The following is an 18,812-nucleotide window of genomic DNA, read 5'->3' on the forward strand; positions in this document are numbered from 1 at the left end:
TTTTATTTTTTGACACCAGTTAGTGGAATATGAGACTTTAAGAAAAAAAAAAAAAAAAAAATATATATATATATATATATATATATATATATATATATATATATATATATATATATATATATTTTCGCTAACTTGGGCCCAAAAAAATGTCTGAATGACGGAGTGTGTGTGTGTGTGTGTGTGTGTGATATGACCCCCCCCCCCCCCCCCCCCGGTAAGGCTCCATTCAGACGTCCGTATGATTTTTACAGATACATGGATCGGATCCACAAAACGCATGCGGACGTCTGAATGGAGCCTTACAGGGGGTGATCAGGGAGTGTAAATGGGGTGATCAGCCCTCTGTCATTGATCACCCCCCTGTAAGGCTCCATTCAGACGTCCGCATGTGTTTTGCGGATCCGATCCATGGATCCGTAAAAATCATACGGTTGTCTGAATGGTGACAGACGGGGGTGAATAAGTGACAGACGGGGGTGAATAAGTGACAGACGGGGGTGAATAAGTGACAGACGGGGGTGAATAAGTGACAGACGGGGGTGAATAAGTGACAGACGGGGGGGGGGTGTGTGAAGTGTAGTGGTCGATCCAAACAAAAGGGACCACCAGAGGACCAGGTAGCAGGTATATTAGACGCTGTTATCAAAACAGCGTCTAATATACCTGTTAGGGGTTTAAAAAAAAATCACATCTCCAGCCTGCCAGCGAGCGATTGCCGCTGGCAGGCTGGAGATCCACTCGCTTACCTTCTGTTCCTGTGAGCGCGCCTGTGTGCGCGCGTTCACAGGAAATCTCGGCTCTCGCGGGAGGAAGCGTATATGTGTCCACCCAAAAGAGCAGGGCCGCCGGCAGGACGCAATCCTGCGTACGGCGGTCCTGAGGCGGTTAAACCATATACCCTTTTTAGTGGTGGAAGGGGTGCATGGGAATACAGTGTATTCAATACACCATAAAAGCCACATTTAGAGTGCCTTTATGTTCAGCCGCTTTCCTCTGGTGCAGTAGAGAAGTCGGGGGCAGGCTAGCAACTACAAGGCGTAGAACGCCAGGTCGTGCCACGTGTCTAGCTTGGACACCCAAAAGTTGTAAGGCACACAGGGATCACTGAGGACGCTGACACGGTCTACTATGTACTCCTTCACCCTCTTCCAAAAATTTTCCCTCCTTGTGACACTAGGCCGTGCATCAGGCTGAGGGTGCTGGCGGGGTGTCATAAAACTGTCCCAGGCCTTGAAGAGTGTTGCCCTGCCTCTGTTGGAACTGCTGTGTGTTCCCTTCATCTCCCTTCCTCGGTTGGCAAAGGAACTACGTACTCTGCAGCCAGCATTGTCAGCTGGAAATTTTTGGAGCAATTTTTCCACAAGGACCTTCTGGTATTGCACCATTTTGCTCGTTCTCCCCACCACAGGAATGAGAGATGAGAAATTCTCTTCGTAGCGGGGGTTGAGAAGGGTGAACAACCAGTAATCGGTGTTGGCCAAAATGCGTACAACGTGAGGGTCACGGGAAAGGCAGCCTAACATAAAGTCAGCCATGTGGGCCAGAGTCCCAACAGACAAGACTTCGCTGTTCTCATCAGGAGGATGACTCTCAATCTCCTCATCCGCTTCTTCTACCCATCCACGCTGAGCAGATGGAATAAAACTTCCATGGGCACTACCCTCTGCAGCGGAGGCAACGGTCTCCTGCTCCTCCTCATCCAATTCACGCAGGGAAAACGAACTGAGGGTGGTCTGACTATCACCCTGTGTACTTTCTTCCCCCATTTTTACCTCTGCCACATGCACAGCGTCTGCCTTAATTGTGAGCAGTGAGCATTTGAGTAGACACAGAAGTGGGATGGTTACGCTGATAATAGCATTATCGCTGCTCATCTGTGTTGATTCCTCAAAGTTGCCTAAAACCTCACAGAGGTCAGACATCAATGCCCACTCCTCGCTTGTAAAGAGCGGAAGCTGACTGGAAAGGTGACGACCATGTTGCAGCTGGTATTCCACTACTGCCCTCTGCCGCTCACAAAGCCTGGCCAACATGTGGAACGTGGAGTTCCAGCACGTGCTCACGTCACACAACAGTTGGTGAGCTGGCAATTGCAAGTGATGCTGCAGCGTTGTCAGACCGGCATAAGCTGTCGATGACTTGCGGAAATGGGCACACATGCGGCGCACCTTCACCGGTAGCTCAGGAAAATTGGGGTAGGTTTCGAGAAACCACTAGGTTGAACACGTGGGCTAGGCATGGTATGTGTGTGAGCGTGCCGAGCGCCAAAGCCGCTACCAAGTTACGGCCATTGTCAGACACAACCATGCCTGGTTCTAGGTTGAGTGGCGAGAGCCACAGCTCAGTTTGGTCCCCTGTCTCCTGTCACAGCTCTGCAGCAGTGTACTGTGTCACCTAAGCAGATCAGTTTAAGCACGGCCTATTGCCGCTTCCCCACTGCAGTGCTACACTGCTTCCAGCTACTGACTGATAGCTGACTGGTACTCCAAGATAATAATGTAGGTGCTGGTGGAAACTCTGATGGAATTAGGGCCCGCAATCCTTGGCGTCGGTAGCACCTGTGCCATCTCGGGGTACGACTCACTCCCAGCCTCCACAACGTTCACCCAGTGTGCCGACAGGGAAATATAGCATCCCTGGCCAGAAGCACTTGTCCATGTGTCAGTCGTTAAGTGGACCTTCCGAATAACTGCGGGCACGGGTGATGTTTCAGGACACATGCTGGTGTAAGGCTGGGACTGCACCCTGTGAAAAATATTAGCGGCTGGGGACAGAGTACCACGGGACAGCCACCGCCATCAGGCTGCTAAAAGCCTTAGTGTCCACAAGCCTAAATGGCAAAATTTCCAGGGCCAGCAATTTGGAAAGATGCGCATTTAGTGCTATTATCTATGAGTGGGTGGCTGGGTATTTGCGCTTTCGTTCAAAGGCCTGGGGTATAGACATCTGTAAGCTGCGCTGGGACACAGAAGTGGATGTGCTAGCTAATAGTGCTTGCGAAGGTCCAGGTGCATGGCGGGAGGCATCTGGGCCTACGTCTTGGACAGGGTATTGGCCAGCACATAACACAGGGAAGAGGATCTAGGCGTTCGGCCCACCTATTAGGGTGCTTTGATGCCATGTGGCCGATCATGCTGGTGAGGTTGTTAGTGATCATGCCCCTGCCCAATTTGGTATGGCTTAGGTTGCCAATGACAATTCTTCTATTGTCCGCACTTTCCTCAAAAAAGTGCCAGACTGCGGAACACCTACCCCTTGACAAGGGAGTGCTCTGGGGAACAGTTGCGGTCCTGTTTGGTGTGGCCCGCCTTCTCCCTTTTGCCACCTCACTGCCTCTTCCAGCCTGTTGCTGTGCTGCGAATCCCTCCCCCTCTGCACTGCTGTCCTCGCTCGGCTTGCCACCTTGCCAGGTTGGGTCAAGCACCACCTCTTCCACCTCCTCACTCTGATCATCCTCCTGACTTTTTGACTGAACAACAACCTCAGTTATTGACAACTGTGTCTCATCCTCATCATGAACCTCTTAAGATACTTATTGCAGTTGACTTATTGGCAACTGTGTCTCATCATCATCCACCTCGTGAAACACTAATTTCTGTTCCCCACCGTCATCTTCTTCTGACTGTGGATGCTCCAGAGTTTGGGAATCAGGGCACAAGATCTCTTCATGCCCCTCTTCAACCAGGCTTGTCGAGAGGCCCAAATGAAGGAATGGCGATGAAAAAAATCCTCAGAATTTCCAAGTGTGAGATAACTTGTTTGCCAAGACTCTACATGGTGGGTGGAAGGAGGATCAGGGTAAGGATTCTGTTGACCGGACACTTGGCTACTGAGACTGGACTTTGTGGAAGACAGGGTGGTGCTTAACCGACTGGAGGCATTATCTGCTGCAATCCAACCGACCACCTGGTCGCACTGGTCTGACTTCGAGAGTGTTGTCCTGCGCCGCCCTTCAAACTGGGACATGAAGCTAGGTATCGTGGACAAGTGTGTTTCTTGTGCTCTGGCAGCAGGCACAGTTTCACCGCACCCAGGGCCACGGCCTCTGCGTCCAGCATCAGCAGCATGGCCACTTCCCCGTCCCTTACTGCTCGCCTTGCGCATATTAAAGGGTATATATGCTTGCAAGTATGTCACACGTACAGTAACGCAGGTTTTGTAAGTGTATGCGCAAATAAAGTACACAAACTGTCACTGATATTTTTAGGATGCGCACACGTTAAACAGGAGGTATAGCACAAGTAATGTCGCTGTCACCACCGGCTAATAAAAAGTTACAGTGAATGAATGGCACTGATATTTAGGATGTGCACACGTTATACAGGAGATGTAGCGCAGGTATTGTCGCTGCCACCAGCAGCAAAAAATTACACAGAATGTCACTGATATTTGGAATACGCAAATGTTATACAGGAAACATAGCGCAGGTAATGTCACAGATATTTTTAGGATGCGCACACGTTACACAGGAGATGTAGTGCAGAAAATGTCGCTGTCACCAGCGGCGAAAGAAATTAAACTGAATTTAACTGATATTTCGGATGTGCTAACGTTATACTGCAGATGTCGCGCAGGTAATGTAACTGTCCGCAGCGGACACCATCTACAGAAAAAGTACACTGGATGTCACAGATATTTTAAGGCTATGCACATGTTAGACAGGAGATGTAGCGTAAATAATGTTGCTGTCTGCAGCAGCCAAACAATTGCAAGCTATTTAGCGCAGGTTGCGATAAAATATATATTGCTGCCACACACAATAATAGTCCTTAAAAGGACTTTTGGGTCTATAACAAGTATAAAAGCTAAAATATTGCAATTTCACTCCCTACACTATCTCTCCCTTCTGCTCTCCAGCTCTCCCTGACTAAGACTGAGCCGAACACGTGTCATCGGATGCTATATACAGTAGCACCCGATAACGCGTTCCGGCCAGCCAATCACTGTAATGCCAGTAAGACAACATGGCTACGGCATTGCAGCGAATGGCAGTACTTACCTGCACGTTTATTGATTGCGTAGCAGACAACAAATGTGCGGGGAGGAGACATGAGCATCGTGCTCGAGCACACACGGTATTCAGCCGAACTCCGCGATGTGAAGAGCATTGCGATGCTCGAGTAAAAATAGTGTTCGGCCGAGCATGCTCGCCCAACACTATTACCTGGCTGATCCCCTTTTCTTTTCTTTTTTTCAGCTACCCTATGTGGAAACACAACATACAATGTATCACCTTTCCAAATTCTATTTTCCTACAATGCCACATCTTGTTGCAGCTATCTAAACAGCCATTGACAGAGTTCCACATTATTGCAGTGACCCCTAGTGGCCATTATATTTATAGATGATATTTTTTTTCCCTAGCAGGAGGACTCGGCTTCACACGGGTATATTTCCTCTATTTACTTTAATGTTTGTGTGTGTTGTTAAAAGATATCAAAAGTATCCACTATAACAGTGACATCTACAGCCCCCAGCCCCCTTAACAATGACCTCCACAGCCCCAACCCTTTAACACTGACCCCCACAGTGCCACGTCTCTGTAAAATTGGACCTCCACAGCAGCCCACCCCCTTAACTTTGACCTTAACAGCAGCCTGCCCCTTTATCAGTGAGTTCCACAGCACCCCACCCCCTTGACAGTGACCTCCACAGGTGTCCGACCCCTTAACAGTGACCTATACAGCACCTGCCCCTTAACACTGACCATAGAGTAGAGTCCCCTTAACTGTGACCTCCACCTTTCCCGGCCCCCTTAACAGAGACCTCCACAGAGACTGCCCCTTTAAAAGTGACTGCCACAGTACCCCACTCCCTTAACAGTGACCTCACAGTACCCTGCTGCCCCTTAACAGTGACCTCACAGTACCCTGCTGCCCCTTAACAGTGACCTCACAGTACCCTGCTGCCCCTTAACAGTGACCTCCACAGTGCCTGCCCCTTAACAGTAACATCCACGGTGCCCTCCTCTTTAAAAGAGAACTCCACATCGGCCGCCTCTTTATTAGTGACCTCCACAGTACCCTTAACAGTGATTTACATATTAACCCATCCCCTTAACAGTGAACTCCATGGAGCTCCGTACCCTTAAAATGCAACCTCCACAACCCCTCACCCCCTTAAAAGTGACATCTACAGCACCTCACCCCTTAACACTGACCTCCATAGCAGACCATCCCCTTAACTGTGACATCCACCATTCCCTGCCCCTTAACAAAGACTTCCACAGCGCCCACCCCTTTAACAGGCAATTGCTCCATTATTCTGTACAGAAATTGCTATATCCCAGTTCAGTGCTGCCACCTGCTGGTCTAAACTGTAATATGCAAGTAATGAGCACGGAAGCCTAGTACAGGCTCAGGGTCATTACCATGAATGAACGTCTGCCTCGATATCCACCAGGGAAGGTGTTCCTTACCCAGAAGAGCATGCTTCTGGGTTTTAACCCTTTCGGATGCCTTGGTCACATTTGATCACAGAATCTGAGGGGATATACCGTATATCCGCAGTTGGCATTACTGCTGATCGTGGAAATTAGCGGCAGGTGTCTGCTGTATGAAACAGCAGGTACCTGGCGGCTATGGTGTTTGCTCTACTCTGGAGTGGGCGCCATCTTTAAAGACCTGGATGTTGGGAAGGGGTTACATTTTAAGTATGGTAGCTTATTGCACATACTTATGTGGTTACTTATCTATTATTTTAATTGTATTTCAGTAATACATTTGCATGATACATACTGACTATATAAATGTATTTTATTGGTCTTTGGTCAGGATTCTTCCTGATTAATATGTCCCCCCCCCTTCACCCCTGACCCTACCATTTTCCAAAAACGCCAAAGGTGTATTTTAATCTGACCTTGTGTTACACTCCTTAATGTTAATTTGCCAGACGAAGAAGTCTCTGTCCTCGAAACGCGTAGCTAAATAAAGATTTTTTTTATCACTATATTTACCTGTCTGAAGAGCCTTCCGGGGAAGTGCGCTGACAACTGGGGCCCATTCTGTTCTCCTTTCCTCAAGCTTCCTAGTTAAACCATAACAGAACAATATCTGCCGATCCTCCAACTCATGATGATTCTGAAATATAAGGGGAGACATATTGAGATATACCCATCATAAGACGTGACAGATAGTATCAAGCACTCAGTGCCTCCTAAAAACAGACCAACGGTACATTTGTATCAGGCATGGGCAGGGCATGAAATCTTTCGACATTTAGAAAAAAAACTAATTAAAGTTTTTTCATAGAGCACGATAGAATGTGTCGGTGGATAAGAACCATTTGGCCCATCTAGTCTGCCCAAATCACTAAAAGACAGATAAAATAATACATAGCGGTGTGCAGCTGAGGAGAGACGATGACGATGAATATCAGTATGTAAATGGTTAAAAACAGAACGAACTACAATATTCTCCTCCGGAGGCTGCCAGCAAAACAGGTGAGAACAAAACCTAGAGCAAAGATTTGGTTTACATGTAACCATGTAGTACACAACAAGGAATAATAATATTCTTTATTTATATATCGCCAACATATTCCGCAGCGAGCAGTCACTGGTACAAGACGTTATGTATAGGGTTGAGCGAACCCGAACTGTAAAGTCCAGGTTCGTACCGAACTTTAGGATTTTTGGACCCCGAACTTTTCAGTAAAAGTTTGTGATCGTGTTCGGCAAGTTAATGGCGCTTTTGAAAGACTGCAGAGCAGCCAATCAACAAGTGTTTAACTCTGTGCCTTTAGAAGCCATCACAGCCATGTCTACTAATGGCATGGCTGTGATTGGCTAGTGTAGCATGTGACCCAGGCTCTATATAAGCTGGAGTCACGTAGCGCAGCGCGTCACTCTGCTGTGCTTAGTGTAGGGAGAGGATGCTGCTGCTGTGAGGGAGAGAATAGGAAATAATCAGTTATAAAAAGTGCTTGTTAACTCAGCGATCTACATAGATCTAGTTGTGTGGGTGCAGTGCACAATCTTTTTACCGTGCCCTGAGCCCAGTGACAGAGAAAAAGAACTTTTATCCGTCTGTTAGTTAGGTGGGCGGCGGCGGACAGTTTATGCAAGCTCAGTGCACCAGCACCAGTTTAAAAAAAAACACCCATTTTTGGCAATACCCTACATCTGGGGCCTTTGCAGCATTTGTCAGTGTGAAATACAAGCTTGCAATACTTCAATAATTTTCTGATTGTCCAGCCTTCTATTTCCCTAAATATATACACAGCTGCCCCTCTGTCCAGGCTTCTACTCACCTCACTACATCCACTGCCACCCCTCTGTCCTGGCTTCTACTTACCTCACTACATCCTCAGCCACCCCTCTGTCCAGGCTTCTATTTACCTCACTACATCCTCAGCTGCCCCTCTGTCCAGGCTTCTATTTACCTCACTACATCCTCAGCTGCCCCTCTGTCCAGGCTTCTATTTACCTCACTTCATCCACTGCCGCCCCTCTGTTTACTCTTCTATTTAGATAGCTTACAGAAGGTTAGGTCAATATATTTGCCGTCACTTTCACAAAGAACCTAAATCACTGAAAAGAAGTGGACGATTAAAAATTGAAAACAAAACTTTATTTATATTTAAGATTAAAAATTAAACCCCCTAATTAATATGTTGTAAAGGCTAGATAAGGTAGGCAGCCTGTGGGTGTGAGCATAAATGGTTGCCTCTCACTTGTATTGTTCAACTATGCAGGCAATATACACTCAGCCAGCTCACATCCACACCCATATAGTGCCACCTTACAAGGCAGTGACTGTGTCCAAACTGGGACTATATGTTGTACTTTCCCAGCTGTATCACCACCTTATTGTTAATGCAGGGTCCTTGTCAGTGTTAAATAGCGATCTGTTGTGTATCTAGATCAGCTAAGACCCTACCTCCGCTAACACATTGACCACAGGGGTCATATATTTGGCAAACTGCCGCTGTGGCCTGCAATATGTGGGGTAAAGCGATTTGTGAGTTCAGGCGACGTGTGGGGAACATCTGGGTGACATCTGGAACAAAAGGGATACCACCCTTGCAAGACATATTAATGAGTTACATGAAGGCAACGCTGACATCATCCTCTTTCGGGGATTTGAACACGGATTGTCCAATCACCTGGGGGGGGGGGGGGGCGGGGGGGGGGGGCGGGGTGGAGAAAAGACTGTTATGTAAAGAGCTGGAGTGGATTTTACGATTAAGGACTCAAAAACCGAAAGGTCTTAACGATAGGAGCAGTTATACTTGCTTTATTTAAGATTTTTTTTTATTTATTTTTTTCCTCAAGAAAATCCTCTTAGGTCCTTGACAATAATGTTACTCAGTCTGGCATCCATCTCACTAGATGTCAACCTTTACTGATGTTACCAACATGATACCAACAAGGCACTTTATAGCAGTAGTGGCAACACTGTATACATCATAGTTCTTTGTTGTTAGTTCACCATAATATACTATCCCTCTAGCCTACTTGTCTCAAACTCTTCCCTTCTATTCCACCTATTATATTAGGGCCACCTAAAAGTCCTCCCTGTTTACCTGTTACTAGGTCAGGATGACTTACAGCACATTATTGAGCAGGTCACCGAGACTTGGAGCGGATTACGCTGTAGCGCCATGCCCCTCTCTCGGTGATTGGCTGCTCAAGCCGTGCCTCCCGTCCAATAACTTTTTGCCCCTATTTAACTAGCAGAGATGAGCACGTGGCCATACTAGTGCCGGAGCTGCCACGCTGGCCACATGCAGCCTACACGCTAGGTCTCTCTTCTTTACAGACGTAACCTCTGTGCTCATGCCACTGTTGCTCCTGATGAAAGACCCACAATAGGGTCAATAGAAACGCGTCGAGCAGGGCTTTAGCTTATGTAGCCAGACTGTAGTTAGCGGAGGTAGGGTCTTAGCTGATCTAGATACACAACAGATCGCTATTTAACACTGACAAGGACCCTGCATTTAACAATAAAGTGGTGATACAGCTGGGAAAGTAGAACATATAGTCCCAGTTTGGACACAGTCACTGCCTTGTTAGGTGGCACTATATGGGTGTGGATGTGAACTGGCTGAGTGTATATTGCCTGCATAGTTGAACCTATGCCCACAATACAAGTGAGAGGCAACCATTCATGCTCACACCCACAGGCTGCCTACCTTATCTAGCCTTTACAACATATTCATTAGGGGGTATCATTTTTAATCTTAAATATAAATAAAAATGTTTTATTTTCATTTTAAACCGTCCTCTTCTTATTAGTTATTCTTCTATTTACCTCATTATATCTACAGCCGCCCCTCTGTCCAGGCTTCTACTTACCTCATTATATCTACAGCCGCCCCTCTGTCCAGCCTTCTATTTACCTCATTATATCTACAGCTGCCCCTCTGTCCAGCCTTCTATTTACCTCACTACATCCACAGCTGCCCCTCTGTCCAGGCTTCTACTTACCTCACTACATCCACAGCTGCCCCTCTGTCCAGCCTTCTATTTACCTCATTATATCTACAGCTGCCCCTCTGTCCAGGCTTCTACTTACCTCACTACATCCACAGCTGCCTCTGTCCAGGCTTCTACTTACCTCACTACATCCACAGCTGCCCCTCTGTCCAGGCTTCTACTTACCTCACTACATCCACAGCTGCCCCTCTGTCCAGCCTTCTACTTACCTCACTACATCCACAGCCGCCCCTCTGTCCAGCCTTCTATTTACCTCATTATATCTACAGCTGCCCCTCTGTCCAGCCTTCTACTTACCTCATTATATCTACAGCCGCCCCTCTGTCCAGCCTTCTATTTACCTCACTATATCCACAGCTGCCCCTCTGTCCAGCCTTCTATTTACCTCACTACATCCACAGCTGCCCCTCTGTCCAGGCTTCTACTTACCTCACTACATCCACAGCTGCCCCTCTGTCCAGCCTTCTATTTACCTCATTATATCTACAGCTGCCCCTCTGTCCAGGCTTCTACTTACCTCACTACATCCACAGCTGCCTCTGTCCAGGCTTCTACTTACCTCACTACATCCACAGCTGCCCCTCTGTCCAGGCTTCTACTTACCTCACTACATCCACAGCTGCCCCTCTGTCCAGCCTTCTACTTACCTCACTACATCCACAGCCGCCCCTCTGTCCAGCCTTCTATTTACCTCATTATATCTACTGCTGCCCCTCTGTCCAGCCTTCTACTTACCTCATTATATCTACAGCCGCCCCTCTGTCCAGCCTTCTATTTACCTCACTACATCCACAGCTGCCCCTCTGTCCAGCCTTCTATTTACCTCATTATATCTACAGCCGCCCCTCTGTCCAGCCTTCTATTTACCTCATTATATCTACAGCTGCCCCTCTGTCCAGGCTTCTACTTACCTCACTACATCCACAGCTGCCCCTCTGTCCAGCCTTCTATTTACCTCACTACATCCACAGCTGCCCCTCTGTCCAGCCTTCTATTTACCTCACTACATCCACAGCTGCCCCTCTGTCTAGCCTTCTACTTACCTCACTACATCCACAGCCGCCCCTCTGTCCAGCCTTCTATTTACCTCCCTACATCCACAGCTGCCCCTCTGTCCAGCCTTCTATTTACCTCATTATATCTACAGCCGCCCCTCTGTCCAGCCTTCTATTTACCTCATTATATCTACAGCCGCCCCTCTGTCCAGCCTTCTATTTACCTCATTATATCTACAGCTGCCCCTCTGTCCAGCCTTCTATTTACCTCACTACATCCACAGCTGCCACTCTGTCTAGGCTTCTATTTACCTCACTACATCCACAGCTGCCCCTCTGTCCAGGCTTCTATTTACCTCACTACATCCATAGCTGCCCCTCTGTCCAGCCTTCTATTTACCTCATTATATCTACAACTGCCCCTCTGTCTAGGCTTCTATTTACCTCACTACATCCACAGCTGCCCCTCTGTCCAGCCTTCTATTTACCTCATTATATCTACAGCTGCCCCTCTGTCCAGCCTTCTATTTACCTCATTACATCATTATCCTATGTCCACAATTGTGTTTACAAATTCATCCAGTACATATCAATTATTATAATTATTATTATACATCGCTCAGATGTTTGGATATACGCCTCCTCAATTACTGTGTTGTTTTCCCAATATATAACTTTGAATATCCACATATAATGGCGTACACAACTCCAGTAGTTTTACAATTAATGTACTGTTTGAATTGATATTTTTTATCAACTGGATTTACAAACTCCTGTTGAGATAGCATTTTATTGCAGAAGTTGCGGTTTTCACATGGATAGAAACCTACTGTTGTTAACCATATCTTCTTAATTTCTTTCTGATGACCCCACAGAAAATGACTCTCTTATAAGTTATGTTGGATATAGGGGAATAATATCTCTAATGTCCTCATCTGCTCTCAAAATATGCCAGTAACGTATAAAGGGAACCTGTCATCAACTTTATGCTGCCCATACTAACAGCAGAATAAAATAGAGACAGGTGAGTTGTTTTCAGCGGTCTGTCATTTATAAGTTAAAAGTAAGTGGTTGCCGAGAACCAGCATCACAATCATTGCAGACTAGGCCTGGAAAAGAGTCACGGCCACCTGAGAAGAGTCATGGTTATTCATGAATTCCTGCTCTCCTGCCCACCTGCTGATGACTGACCGGCTTCTACCCAGTTTTCTCCCTTTCTCTCTAGGAGAGAACTGCCAATCATCAGCAGATGGGCAGGTGTAACGGTCACATACACACACACACACACACACAGGGGGGAGGATAGTGACTACTGCGCTCCACCCTCACCCCTGGCCCTGTGTACTTGCCTCATGAGTCCTGATGACAGGGGACAACTGGACGGCAGTCCCTAACTTAGGATATGTGTAGGGAAGACAGACAAGACAAAATACGGAATGTGAACGGAGCGGGTCAGAACCAAGAGGGCTACGCAGTACAGAGGGTTAAGCAAAGAATGGTCAGGAGAAGCCGGGGTCAAATACCAGGAGAGTAGAGAAGTACCAGAGGAGTCCGCAAAGAGTAGTCAGGTGGGAGCCAAGGTCACAATACCAGGAGGGATGCACAGTACAGGAGGAGCAGGCAAAGGATCGTCAGGGAACAGGATCAGGTAAGTATTCAGGAGTCAAACAAATCGCCAGGAACCTAAAATTAACAGGCAACCTGTGGCCAGCAGGCTGCCTGTTAAATACTGGCTAGCTGGGGTCATGTGACATGGCCAGCATCACATGACCCGCAGCAGCAAGTACAGCTGAGCACCGAGTGCCCAGCTCGGTGCTCAGATCCCGCCTGGTTGCTGGGGAAACTGAGGACACCGGCCGTGCGGAGGAGACATGCACAGCCGGTCCGTCCCGCCCCTTATCACCAAGGAGACGAGGACGCTGTGTGCGTCCTCACTCCTGCACAGAAACGGGACTCCGCCGGCGCTGAGGAGAGTGAGCGCCCCGGCGTCTCGTGACAGCAGGAGAGCAGGAGATTAGGAATAACCATGACTCTTCTAAAGTAGATTTGACTCTTTTCCAGGCCTGGGTTGCAATGATTATGATGCTGGTTCTCAGCAACCACTTACTCATGAGTGACACACTGCTGAAATATCCATTTCTGTCACTAACTTATACTGCCCTCGGTGAGGTCAGCATAAAGTTCATGACAGGTTCTCTTTAAGTATTTGTCTCACCCTCTGATGCTGTATGTCATATGTTCCAATGCACCGTACAATTGTCTCCTTATTTATTTGTTGTTTGTTCTGTAGGAGCATACTTCTTTCTGTGGTTTTGGCGCTTCTATATACCTTATGTAAAACTATTTTGGATAGCCTCAAGCTAAAAATCTCTGACACAGTAACACACTCTCTTGAGGATTTGTGGATAATAGCTTTGCCAGTGCAGAAGACTGTTGGTTGACGTAGATTTCCTATATACCGCTGTCAATGTGCTCCCATCAGACTGCAGTGTAAGAGTCAAATCAAGAAAATGCAACTTTTTTTCTTCTCGGCTGTAAATTTAATACCTATTGTATTTTTGTTCAGAGTTGTTACAAATTCTTGAAAATCATCTTCAGTGCCTTAAAAAAAAAAAAAAATATTGTCAATATAACGACCCCAAAATGTTCTGCTCAGTGAAAACATATCTTTATTCCCACCACCCAAAAAATAAGTTAGCGAAATTTGGTGCACAAATTGTGCCCATAGCAGTTCCCGTGATTTGTAAATAATATTTACTATCAAAAATAAAATAATTGTGCAGAAGTAAAAACTGTAAAAAAGTGAGAAAAAAAGTGTTGTGTTTTTTAAAATATGTCCCTTTTGTGCTCAAACAATAATTGATGGCTTCCAATACAAGCTGGTGTTGAATGCTTGTATATAAGGCTTCATCGTCAAGGCTTGGTATTATCGTATTTTCACCAACGTGTATATCCTGCAGTTTGACTAAAAAATCTTTAGTATCTTTTAGATAGGATGTGAGGCTAGGGAAAAATGGGGATATAGTTTGGTTTACATAGTTGCTAATACCTTCACAAAGGTTTTGATTGCCTGATACGATTGGTCTACCAGGAACTGGATGTTGTTTTTTATGTACTTTCGGTATGGCATAAAAAGTCGCTATCACAGGTTTGGATCTAAATAGGACTTTATATTCCTCTTTGGTTATTAGATCTTTTATTTTTTGAAGATTGTAATATCTCTAAGTTCATAGTGGGATTACTTGGTAATTGTTTGTATGTATTTTTATCTTTTAGAAAATCCATAACCATTCTTTTATATTCAGTTTTATCCGTCACAACTACGTTACCCCCTTTATCTAACGGCTTTATTTCCAAATTATGATTCTTCATAAGATCTTGCAATGCAATCACTTTTAATTAGGTTTGCACTTACAATCGATTTTTTTTGTTTTTATCTGTTCCAAATCAGCTGTTACTAAGTTACAAATGTTTGTATGTTTCCATACTTAGTAAACGGTGGGGTAAACGTAGATTGAGGAGTTAACGTACTGAATGGTGCTGAAGGTATGGTAAATTCACCTAGTTGTTCTTTTTGTAATTCTTCCAATATTTTTATTGCTCTTTCCTCCTTTTTAGTTATCTCCTGAGTATCTCTTTCTTTATTTTTAAATTCTTTGTGTAATGTTAACTTTCTCGCAAATAAATTAACATCCTTAACCCATGAGAAGCAATCAAAATATGGTGGCGCCGTAAACTATAGACCTTTCCGTATCAGGCTTTTGTGTTCCAAATCTAAATCTAAGATAACGTTAGATAAATTAATAGTTCCCGCATCTTGTTGCTGGATATCTATGTTCTTTGTTATTGATATCCCCATTTGTTGATATCCCTATTTGTCCCAGTCTCTCAATTGTATCCCTGGCATTAAAAAAGGAGTTGTCATGGCTGTAGCTGGTAAGGGCACTTGCTGAGGTAATGAGAAGACAGAGGAAGTAGAAGACGGGAGTGTTAATACTCCCTCTACATTCTGTATACCCTGTCCACTGATTACATTTTGATTTGTCTGGCATTTTGAGGAGCTATTAGGATTGTATTTTCTTTGTGGTGGGCCCAATTTATTTTTGGCCTTATGTTTCGTTCACAATTTTGGGTTATATCCACTTACTTCCGATTCTGAGGATTCTGATTCAGATATATCAGTATAATACGTATGTCTATTGGAATAGTTATTACCCACTCAATTACCAGTATTTTTTGTATAAATGTGACCAGTTTCAAAATCTTTTTTATCACGATTATACACTCACCTAAAGAATTATTAGGAACACCTGTTCTATTTCTCATTAATGTGATTATCTATTCAACCAATCACATGGCAGTTGCTTCAATGCATGTAGGGTTGTGGTCCTGGTCAAGACAATCTCCTGAACTCCAAACTGAATGTCAGAATGGGAAAGAAAGGTGGGCTACAACAGCAGAAGACCCCACCGGGCACCACTCATCTACACTACAAATAGGAAAAAGAGGCTACAATTTGCACGAGCTCACCAAAATTGGACTGTTGATAACTGGAAAAATGTTGCCTGGTCTGATGAGTCTCGATTTCTGTTGAGACATTCAAATTGTAGAGTCCGAATTTGGCGTAAACAGAATGAGAACATGTATCCATCATGCCTTGTTACCACTGTGCAGGCTGGTGGTGGTGGTGTAATGGTGTGGGGGATGTTTTCTGGGCACACTTTAGGCCCCTTAGTGCCGATTGGCCATCGTTTAAATGCCACGGGCTACCTGAGCATTGTTTCTGTCCATGTCCATCCCTTCATGACCACCATGTACCCATCCTCTGATGGCTACTTCCAGCAGGATAATGCACCATGTCACAAAGCTCGAATCATTTCAAATTGGTTTCTTGAACATGACAATGAGTTCACTGTACTAAAATGGCCCCCACAGTCACCAGATCTCAACCCAATAGAGCATCTTTGGGATGTGGTGGAACGGGAGCTTCGTGCCCTGGATGTGCATCCCTCAAATCTCCATCAACTGCAAGATGCTATCCTATCAATATGGGCCAACATTTCTAAAGAATGCTATCAGCACCAATGCCACGTAGAATTAAGGCAGTTCTGAAGGCAAAATGGAGTCCAACACCGTATTAGTATGGTGTTCCTAATAATTCTTTAGGTGAGTGTATTTGCAGTGTTTCCTTTCTTTAATTTCACTTTGCAAACTCTCTATGTTCTTTTGGAGTCTATTTTCCCAAAAAGTTCTGGAAAAAGTTTATTTCACTTATTTATTTTTCTAATTGTTGAGAAATGTTTACCACAGATTTGCTTTCATAATCTAATAAGTATGATTGCATACGAAGGGAATTTTAAGTAAGTACTGCTTCCCACCCCTTAATAAACTCTGGATCCTCCTGGTTCGAATTTTGTGTAATATTAATTTGTATACCTCTATACACGATGTTCTGTTGCAAATATGTCTCTAAACTGGTAGTTTCCTATAGTGATTAATATATCATTAATAAGTTTTGTTTAGTTCTTTAAATGCTTGATTTATATCCAGTACATTAACTGAAAGACTTTTTACTTCTGCAAAAAAAATCTGTGTGGATGGTTGATTTGACAGGATACCTGCCATACTATGAACCTCTTTCTTAGTGTCTTTGAGTATTGCGGCCTAACGGGGTCACTTGGCTGGGTTTTTCCGTTTCTTTTAAACTCTTTTTTACATAACTTAGACCCAGACACAACAGCACTCTGCATTTAGAAATGCCACCCGCGGGCTTCCCATGGCTTCCAGGTGTCTACTGTTTCAAAGAGCAAATACCCGGTATTAATGTACACAACCAGCCGTAATGACGGTTTCAGACTTTTAACCCTTCAGATGCCATGGTCATCCAGATGTGCTCCGGCTCCCTTTGGTGGGGATCGGTGGAGCCGGAGAGTGTATACAGCAGCTCCTGTGTGATTGTACCAGAGATGTACACAGCATTGAGGCAGAAAAACTTTCCTCAAAGCAATAAAATTGAAGGATTCACAACAGGAATGAACAAAAGGTCCAGGATCCCTTCCTACTATGACCTAGTGATACTTTGCTTTTAAAATGATTAGGGTTAAGACCAGATGCCGAACATAGTGGATGGATCAAACATGGTCACTGGATTATTGCAGCAACACTGTCCCTAGCGCCACATCTCTCCCTATGCTCAGCTCACAGTGAAATGTTGGAGACCGGGTGGGATGAGGCTTTTTATAGGACTGTGACATCACAGGGGACCTGTTCTACCTGCTGATTGGCTGCATGCATGACATTATAGGTGATATCACGTTCCCGGGCTTCCTACTTTCCCTTTGTAACACTTGCAGCCAACATTATAGGAAAAAAACTATTTGTTACCATTAAGCGCAAGGAAATTCAGATTTGTGTCAAATCAAATTTTTCCTAAACTTCGGACCGAATTCCTCTTCAGATGCTTCGAGTCGCTGAACACCAGCAATTACAGATGTAGCAGGGTTAACACACAAACTCTTAACTCAAATGTCTTAACGCATCTCGTTATCTTGAAACAAAAGCCTTTGAAAATCAATTGAAGGTGTTTGCTGAATGCATTTAGTTTAGATAACACGTCTCATGAATCATGTGTGTTAACTCTACTACATCTGTACCTCCACTTGGAGTAAGAATGTTATCTGGTGCCAAGTACAGGCCCTGTGATAAAACCTTTAAGGGTACCTTCACACTTTTGGCAGAGGATTCCGGCAGGCAGTTCCGTCGCCGGTACTGCCTGCCGGATCCATCAAAAAGTATGCAAACTATGGGCAATTGTCAGACGGATCAGGATCCTGATCCGTATGACAAATGCATTTAAATGCCGGATCCGTCTCTCCGGTGTCATACGGAAAAACGGATCCGGCATTTATTTTTTTCAATTTTTTTGCGGTCTGAGCATGACTGCATGACTGAGCAGACCGCAATGCCGGATCTGGCATTAATGCATCTCAATGGGAAAAAATTCCGGATCCGGCATTCCGGCAAGTGTTCTGGAATTTTAAGCGGAGTTAAAACCGTAGCATGCTGCGGTATTATCTCTGTCCTGAAAAGGCAAAAAGACTAAACTGAAGACATCCTGATGCATCCTGAACGGATCGCTCTCCATTCAGAATGCATGGGGATATGCCTGATCATTTGTTTTCCAGTATAGAGCCCTTAGAACGGAACTCAATGCTGGAAAAGAATAACGCTAGCGTGAAAGTACCCTAACCAATACTTCTGGCCCCCGTGAGTTTAAGGTCAATAAAATGTTTGTCAGAGAGTGGACATCATGAGATGCTAACAGATGTGCAGTCCTTAAAGGGGTTGTCTCTCTTCAGCAAACAGCATTCATTGTGTGG

The sequence above is a fragment of the Bufo gargarizans genome, unplaced genomic scaffold, assembly GCF_014858855.1.
Source record: "Bufo gargarizans isolate SCDJY-AF-19 unplaced genomic scaffold, ASM1485885v1 fragScaff_scaffold_377_pilon, whole genome shotgun sequence".
NCBI lineage: Eukaryota > Metazoa > Chordata > Amphibia > Anura > Bufonidae > Bufo > Bufo gargarizans.